A 9,733-nucleotide genomic window follows, 5' to 3' on the forward strand; every position below is an offset into this window, starting at 1 on the left:
GACTGTCCCTCCTGACTGCTGCTAAGTACCCTCATAGTCCATAACAGGCATAGAGTCAGGGAGGTCACAATTATTCCTAAGGCATCAGGAAGGTCTATGAAAATAGCAAAGATGACCATGCCCTAATCTCAAGCATCGAACAATTCATGAGGCAGAAATCTTGACTGGCCAAAGAAAATATAAGCTAGTATATTCCAGGCTTTCTGAAAAATAATATTTTTTGTATCCAATGTACACAGAAAAAAAATGATCTTTGGATGCTGCTGCTAGTTGCGCTTCTCTGCTATATCTGCTTGTGTTATAGTTGAGCTCTTTTCCCTCAAGAAACATGGGATGACCATTGCACACAGCTGCTCTTCTAATCTGCTGCTAACAAGGAGGCAACTAAAAGCACACAGCTACTACAAGCCAAGTCCATACTTATTTCTTCCCTTCAGGTCATTGTCATCCCTCAGATATGAATAAGGGTCTGGAAAGATAAATGTTTTCTATAGGCTTCTGCAACCTTCTTGATGTAAAAATAGACTGTAACCATGCTTATGTCATGTTGTTGCTCAGCAACCTTTCCCCCCCCCCCTTAATCTCCCTGTTCTCTCATATCTTATTGGTCTTCACAGTGATCAGTCCGCAAACTATGACTCACAAGTCAGAAACAACACTGTCTGCTAAGCTTGCAGGACATTCTGCCCTTCAGTGATTACATAGGCTTAGGGAGATGTACCTGATAGAGTAACCAGAGACATGATGTTGACCTAGGGGAAAAAAAAGCTAGTGAAAACCATGAGAGACAGCAAAAGAAGTGAAAGAAAAATTTGTCCTCTGTACTGAGGATATACCTCTATACTTTTTTCTTCAAAAAAAAAAAAAAAAAAAAGAAAAAGAAAAAAAGAGAAAGATCTCTAATCCATTCCTCTTCAGTCAAGATCAGCAAAGAGGAATCAATCTCAGTCTCTCTCTTTCCCTGATGAGTTCTGGAGAGGGATCTTCCTTAGACAGAAGAATAAGGACAAGTAAAACAGCAAGGACTCTCAGCTCTCATTCTTCCTGAAAAAATTTATTGCTTGAGAGAAGAGGACAGAAAAACAAAAACTTGTAAGCACAGCTTTTGCACACACGGCCATTGTTGCAAATGGACTCAGCAGATGAACATCCAGTGGAGCAGTGACAAACATCAGAAGGCAAAGCCTATATCCAAAGAGCTACTGGAGAGGGACTCAAGTACTTAAACTGAGATGCGTATGGGCACATCAGAAGTCAAATTATTCCATTTTGCTTTCAGCTGCTGCCCTAGAAGAGAGCAGGTTTCCCATTAACCCCTCACACACATCTGCCATCTTCTTGCCCATGTCTCAGATACCATAAAAAAAAAATCTAAAACATGCATGCTAGTGCTTTGGTCCCAGAATCTCTCCTCAAGTGTCTGACTTCTATACAAATATTTCAATCTCCATTGGTTTTAAAGAACACTGGAAAAAAATATGCTTTCAAGAATCCATGTTTAACATTAACTCAGATAACTACATTTAAGTTGTCTGTATATTTAAGGTATTAATAAGACAAAAAGGGAATACACCTAGCACCTGTGTTATTTTGCTATATTTTGACTCCACATTCCTGTGCAATTCTGTTAAGTGTACAGCAAATAAAGCTGTCCTCATCTATTGGTGCTCTCTGTTTGACAAGGTAACTCAGAACCAAAGAAACACGTACTTGAAATAACCTCTGAGTGTTAGGCTAAACAAACAGCCGAAGTCTGGACCAAGATTAATAGAGACGTGGAGGTTTAAATACCTTTATGTTTCTGGACTGAAGATTCCTCATAAAAATGTACTTAAAATATCAAGGGAAAAATCCTACTGTTTATTTAAGATAGAAGCTTTAGAAGACAGTGAAGCACTGCAACAATCTTTACCAATGTCTCAATGTACAGGAATCACCATCTATTTTTGTCTTGCACATGTTATTATCACTTGATCCAGAATGAAGTGACAGCACATGTGAACTTGAGTAATTACAGTACGCACATAACATTTAACCAAATATGAAGTCATTAGATACTTTTGTTTACTTCTATATTCCATCAAAAAACTAATTTCACCACTTTACAGTGAAATAAATACAAAATATCATTGCAAAATGATACGTTTCGTCCAACAGCATTAGCAATGAGTAATAACACTAACAATAATTAACTTTTTATTATTATTCAATTAAGGAGCTGAAGATGACAGATTCAATCAGCTACTCTGACCTATTCAGCTACTCAGTGCAATATCAAAAGCAAATCTAGATTTGATTTTCATGAGCATTATGATCATTATAAAAAATGTAAATATGTAAAGTATGTAAGTATGTAAAGTATGACCTTGCACAGAAGGATCACAAGAGGTCCCTGTTTAAGTTAATAAATTTCTTAATAAATAAAGCAAACCTACAATAGATTTCAACAAGGAAAACACATAGCTTTGATAAACTCTATTAGTAAAATCAGATGGATTGAGGATATCGGGAAATTGACTGTAAAGCAGATGTGGAATTTCTCACAGTCAGAGGTGCCTAGAGTATAAATATTGAAATTATATTTTCAGTAATTAGGAAGACTGATATTAAGGGGCATCAGATCTAGCAGATGAATGAAGGAAGATACTAAGAATAAGCGAAGAAGCTAAAAAGTAATGAAAAAGAGGATAAAACATCAAGAAATGCAATCTTCTTAATAACAGAGATCAAGAAGGGCAAAGATAAGTGAAAACAATCGAGAATCAAGCCAAGATATACTTTCCTATATGTTATGAACAAGAAAGAAAAGGAATATTTTGCTATATAAATAAATTGGTAAAGACAGAAAAGAAAAAGAAGGGGCATATTGCAGTTGGCACACTGTAAAAAACTAATACAAGTATGATCTCAATTCTAAGTGAATGCTTTCTCTGAGTTGCCAGTAAGGATGATAATGAAGACTTTTATTACAGCAGGATGATTAAAGAGAATGAAGATGTGGAAGTAAGTTTTGCAAACAAGTCAAAAGCTCAATGTACTTACAGATGTGCGAGTGGGTGGGCAGATAAGGAGACAGGTAACCATGCTACAACTCTGAAAGATCCAGAAGCTAAAACTGCTGGCTCTGTTCTACATCCTCCTAATGAAATCAGCAGGGAAGAAATACCAGCTGAAGTGCAGAAGACATTGGATCATTATTTTAGAAGGGTGGCGAGGAAAAAGGTCCCAAGAAGCCATGAGAATCTTATTTGTGAGCAATACTTTATAACAGACTTCAAAATAAAAAATAAATGAAGACACAGAGTCTAAAACAGAAAATAGGGTAAGTCTAAGGATAGAGTGCATCAGTCTAACCTGACAGACCTTTTCAAAGTAATTTCCTAGAGAAAAAAGAACAACAAAACAACAACAGCAAAACAAAACCTCATCTAATCGAGAAATATTTGATACGATGCTATACAGTAAGTACTTCATTAACAGAAGAACATGACTGGAAGTATTAAAAAGGTGGTAAAAAAGCTAGCCATCAGAAGTGTTGAAAAGCACTACCATTGATAGAATAAGTATTTTATTCCAGGTTGGTCTATTTTATATATATATATATAATATATATATATATATATATATTTATATATAATATATATATATATTATAACACAGGTTGGTCTTAATATTTTCATTAAAGGCTCCAGTTCAAAACAGCAGGGAGTCCTTACAAAAATGTGCAGAAAACATGAATTTTTGAAGCACTGTCAACTAGACTTGAGATAGCAAGAAAAGACATCTGAACACAGTAAGAACACTCCCTTACACACAATCTCACTAAAGCCACACTGGCATTAAACACAGCCCCACAAAAACAGCAGCAGGTTCTGTGGGGCATGAGCTCTCACTGCTGTGTGTGAGCTTCTCAGCAAGTAGCATTCCCTGAAGCATGTTCCCTCAATTGAGAAATTTCACAATTTGCTCCCTTACAAGTCTACATCTATTAGGTTGCCTGGCTGAGACACCTATGAGGACAGATGCTGCCGGTAGAATTGAGCAGAAGACCTGAGAAGTCAACTAAACAAAAAATGCCAAGAAAGTAAACACTGAATAAATGCTGAAGGCAGCATATAGCAAGCATCTGCATTCATGTTACCATAAAATGAAGGGTTCATTTTCCAGTTATTTACATGGTTACAAAACAAAGCTACAGTTTACAGCTGAAGACTTTCATACTGATTCAAACTCTGTAAAAGGATCCAGTAAAATAATTTCAGGAGCTGTCTGATGATTTAAGCCAACTGAAGTGCCATACGTTTCATTAAAATTACCTTCACAGGATCCGAAACTATTTTAAGAGGCAGTAGAGGCTTTTAGTTAGTAAAACATTCAGCTTTTTTTTTTTCCCCCAAAGGTTTATTTCCACTAAGCATCTTGAGTTAAACATATGCCTTTCTTCTGATTTTCAGATTAAATAACAAATTTATTAAGGAGAAAAAAAAAAAAATCTTGGGCGGTGTTATCTGAAGAGGCCTTTTTCCAACTGTCAACATTTTGAAGCTGAGTAATAATGCAGCCTTGAGGTTGCCATGGGAACATGTTACATTTCCTAGGTGACAGTGATTGTATGTCGTCACCGCTGAACCGCACCAATGCTGGAAATATGTCAAGTTTCCCTCAGGTGTCAGCATCCCTACACTTCCTGCCCGTGTCCCAGCCAAGCGCCCAGGTGAAACCTTTACCCTTAAGCCTATGCAGTCTCCATGGGGCTGCAGAGCCCACACAGCTCTTGTCCTGAGGAGCACACTCTGGTTTGGCAAGAGAGAGTGCCAGCACCTCAAAATGCTGATCTTAAGACTCTAATAAAGAGCAAATCCACCTCTCAGTTTGCAGTTTGTTTTATCGCCCAACTGACCTCACATAGGCATGCTTTTACTCTCATTTTTGCAAGGCTCTTGCCGAGTTCCATCAACAGAGCTCCTATCAAAAACCTCTAAAAACCTGGTGTCAAGCTACTAACCCATACGTCATTTACATCAATTTTCTCAGAATCATCTGTACTAAGACTAACCTTTAAAACTACCTGTTGGGCTTTGTTCCATTAAGACCATTTCTAAACCTTTGGTAATGTTACTCGATGATCCCTCTCGCAGCACAGATGTTGCCCAGCACAACTGCAAGGCCACCAGCTGCACACCATGACCAGCAGGATTCATTTGCCTGTGAAAAGCAAGGAGGAGGAGTTGAGTAGAGTAACTGCTCTGCAATGCTCACACGCTCGTCCAAAATAAGCAACTCTGATTCGGTAACTATTATTCTGCTCTGGAAGTGATTATTTTATTCTAGGATAATTACTCCATTTCCAAAGTGAAATAATTGTTACCGAGTAAAATCATTTTTATTTTGGAATATTTCATCCACATGTGGGAGTTACTCTGGAACAACTAAATTATACCCTAATAGCTAGAAGAGAACAGTCCTGCCAGTCAATTTTTCCAATGCAGGCAACTCCTTAAACCCTAATTCCACTAGAAGGCTTAGAACAGAAGGTCTCATCACAAAACCTGAGATGCCAATCACTCCATTTGAAGCAGAATCCACATTAATTTATGAGAATAACAGCTTTTAGCTCTCGTAAGTACAGAAGTCACTGAAGGAAATAAAAGTCCATCAAGGGATTTCCAAAGCACATTACAAGTATTACCGCTTACAGACAAAACTCAGTACAAGATACACAAATAGCACTGGTGCTGTTGAATGCTTTCTTCTCTGCATACACACAGTTACAAATTGCTTTTGAAGTCTAAGCCTGAATAAACCCAAACCAACTCATCCTGCAGAGGTAAATGTTGGTAGCAGTATGCTGTACCAGCGCTTGACTTTTGGAAGAACTGGGGACATGCCTTGGACTATGCATCCATTACTTGTTCTAGATAATTGGCTTAGCTGATGAGACAATTTAAAACCCCTTACCGGAATACGCATACATTCAGAATCTCTTTTGACTTTGCCCAGTGTTTTCTAATACAAACTACTCTTAGGAAACTAAGAAGGGAGTTCAGTACTAGCACCATTTTTGCACTGCAAAATTTTATAATTGGCCATTAAAGCAGGCAAAGAAGCCACAAAGCTCAAAAGTTTAGGTTCCCACAGCAACAGTAATTCAGCTGCATTTAAAATATATAGCAGAGCATAAATTAACAGTTATTGAAAATGCTGCATATGTGCAATGTGGCCATGTTAACATTGCTATGGGAACCTTAACTTCTGAATAGATAAGCATTCTACAAAAATAAAAACCATATAAGAGAAATAATCATTACAGATTTTGCTGGAAAAGACTACAGCCAATTTCTCATCTGCAATCTGTTGATGCAGAGCATAAGGCCTCATAAAGCCTCAGAAGTCCAAGCAGGTGAAAAAATAATCACTAAAAACACTGAGTGTCAAGGCCATAACCATGGCTGACACTTAACTGCAGCTTCACTTTCAATTTGTGCTTATAATCAAACATTACGCAAAATTATTCCAGAAATCTCAACAGAGATAAGGAGCCCACGTACAACTATCACCCTCTCCTCTTTTTCTCTCATACTTCCGATACATTAAATATTTTGGAAGAACAGATGGTAAATTTGCTACTGACTTTAGTCTTTTTCCCCCCATCATGCTCAATTAAAAAATAATTTTTAAAAAGCAATCAAACCGTGCTCTAGTATATATTAATGTAGTAGCACCAAGCCCTGTCTTTCACATACTGTTCTAACACCAAAGTTTTTGTTTTAAAAAAGTTTGATTTCAGCAGATCTTTGGGGTTGGAATTTTTCATATTTTCATATGAATCCAGTAACAGCAGATCTGGTGGCTTACTTTCCAGTGGCATAGATGTTGTTTGGGAGTAGAACAACAGCATTCTGCTCCTGGTTCTGCCATTCCCTCAAAATCTCTATGCTGCATGATCTTGGGCAAGCCAAGCTCTCTTCCCTGCAGTTCTTTCATCTGTGAAAAAGGAATAATGACACCCATCTTTTCTATCCAAAGGTTCAATGCTTTAACCAAGTGCATTTTCTCAGCTGCTTAAAACAAAATGTTCAAAGTTTCCTTTCAGAATATTTGAACAAAATTCCAGCAGCATCTATAGCAGCTCTGCGAAGAATTCTCCCAATCTGTTAACTGCAGAAAGAGAAATGACATGAAGGCTTCTTTATTCCAACCCACCCTCATGCAGCTGTGGGGCATACGTGGTTAGTCCCATTCAAAATTCTACAAACCAGTTTCTTCCCCACAGTGATCACAGATTACCAAATACGCTTAACCAGCAAACAGAGCAAGTTCCAGAGCCCTGTACTGGCAAATGCAAGACAAACAGTGGTCTCCACATCAAGCCAAAGTGACAAGTTCTCCCTCTATATCCTGGCACACACGCTTGGAATTGCACTGACAAAAGAAGGATTTCCCAGTCATTGGAAAAGCAGGATACTGGCTCTGAAATGAGCCATACAGTTCAAAGAGATTTTAATCTCTATTATTAGAAGTGACCTTGATTTTTCCCATTCATAGTACAGACTTTATGAAGATTATATGGGCATATTGCTTGAGGATATTTTCTGTGTAACATTAAGATTTTACTCAGACCATAAACTTGCTTTTTCCTGGAGTGATTTAGGGAAAAAAAAACCAACAAGCTAACATGATAATATTGATCAGAATAGCGTCTTTTACAAAGACACAGATATACACTGAGAACAGTTAGCAACGTCCTACACCACTACATGGGAGTCAGACAGAAAATTTTGCCCACTACATGCACAAATGAGTTTTCTCACAGTGGACAGTCACTAAACTATTTTGCCAAAATGATGAGTTTATGCTTCTTCCTACATAAGGCACGGACATTATATGTTCTTAGTCTCCAGCCTCAAAGGCAGAGTACTGGAAGAAATGAAACTTATGGAGTCTGTGAAGCAAGAAGCTTAAGCAGCAGAATTTATTTTCAAACCCTACTTATGAGTTTGGCTGAGAAAGAGAAAGCATGGGTCTTACCTGAAACTCTTGCCATTTCAAGATATTTGCAAACATCTTTCAATGAAATAAAGTGCTCTGATAACCACTTGCTTTCTGCATTGTCATCTCTTATAAACGGTAGTCTACCCATATTTCAGCCAATATATCTATGACCTAAAGCACTAACACCACTCTTTCACTACAGCCAGAACCTTCACCATCCCTGCATGCCTTGACCCCAGCCCAGTATCACAGTCTGAGGGACCCTACTACTTGGACAGCACCGATTGCCACCCAGTTCTCTCTTACATGGGTGATCCCTGCATGCTCAGAAACTGCATTGTTGCATCTCTATTCTTTTCCTTCAGAGGCTATATGTGCTGTGGTTAAGTCTAGTGTGCTAGATCACTCAGTTCATGCACTGAGGAAAAAAAAGACTTCATATTTGCTACTGAAGCTGGCTATTTCAGTTACCCGTAAGTTATTTAAACAACCCTGAAGTTACTCTTATGTCATCAACAGATATTAAGTAAACTCTTTGAGGCATGAAAGCGATAAATTTTTGAACACTTCCCATCTCATACTTAACCCTAATATATTGGTGACATTCCTAGACTGAAAGTCTCACATTTAAGACAGACAAGAATTACTCCACACAGCAGTGGGAGTCACTGATGAAGGTGCCTCCATGCACTTTGTGTTTGCATAATACTCAACCACTTGTCACAATTTTATAACACTACCTTCTGATACCACATCCACTGATTCAGTGGTTTTTTTTCAGCCACTACCTGCTCTTCTTATCTCCACAATCACTTCATTCTCAGAGACAAATTCGGATACCAGAACATATAAAGCACTTTTCTCCCCCATCTGACATACTCTGGGAAGAGCAGATTAACAACACTCTCTTATTAGCATACAAGTTCCCTACTCATTTCAGCATCCAACGCTGGTATGACTTACATGTGGTTTAGGAAAAAAAAAAAAAGAAAAAAAAAGATTGCTTACCGCTAAAATCTGGAACAGATTTATTAATTTTGCACCAAGCTCTGTCCTACATACAGCACCGTGACTTTCTGTAAAAATGACTTCCTATCAGATCTTGCTACCTCAAATTTTCTCTTTTCAACCTATTCCTTGCTAAATGCAAGTTAAAAATGTCTTATGACTGTTTCAAGCTATTCTCCCTCTCAATGGCATAACACAGTAAAGGCAAGGTGCTGTTAGTGAGTCAGATTACATGTCCAAACATAGTGTTCTGTTGACTAGATGCAGATGGGATTGATTTTTAACTTGATAGCTTGTTTAAAACTTACATAATTCTGTATGCAAACCTTCTTGTTCAAGTTTTACTGAATACCCAAGTTCACCACATACCAAGTCACTCCAAATTCTGGACTCAAAGAATCATTGAGATATTCAGGACAACTTTGTTAACATTTGGTAACCAAATTGCTTCCTTCTCAAGCCCCAAAGAGATAAAGGGAAGGGAACACAAGAAATTCTCTGAAGACCCAAACAGTTACCCACAATCTGGCTGTTATATGATCTAAACCTAAAAAAAAAAAAAAAAAAAAACAAACCCAACAACTTACAAGTTGTACAGAAGCTAATGAAAGTTCTTCCTTGAATAATTATTTTTATGTAACTCGAAATGTTTTCTTCCATCTAAAGGTAATTCCACATTTCTTGTGATACTGTCCCAAGAACAAAATTATCTTCCCAACTTCCCTTACTATTG

The 9,733-nt window shown here is 37.7% G+C and overlaps 1 protein-coding gene across 1 annotated transcript in view; it reads right to left on the reverse strand.

The window, feature by feature from the left end:
- PDE10A (phosphodiesterase 10A) overlaps positions 1 to 9,733 on the reverse strand; it is a 338,995-nt gene that overhangs the window by 296,045 nt on the left and 33,217 nt on the right. The gene's annotated exons all lie outside the window — the stretch shown is intronic.

Source organism: Tympanuchus pallidicinctus, unplaced genomic scaffold (assembly GCF_026119805.1).
Source record: "Tympanuchus pallidicinctus isolate F22 unplaced genomic scaffold, pur_lepc_1.0 scaffold1, whole genome shotgun sequence".
Taxonomy (NCBI): domain Eukaryota; kingdom Metazoa; phylum Chordata; class Aves; order Galliformes; family Phasianidae; genus Tympanuchus; species Tympanuchus pallidicinctus.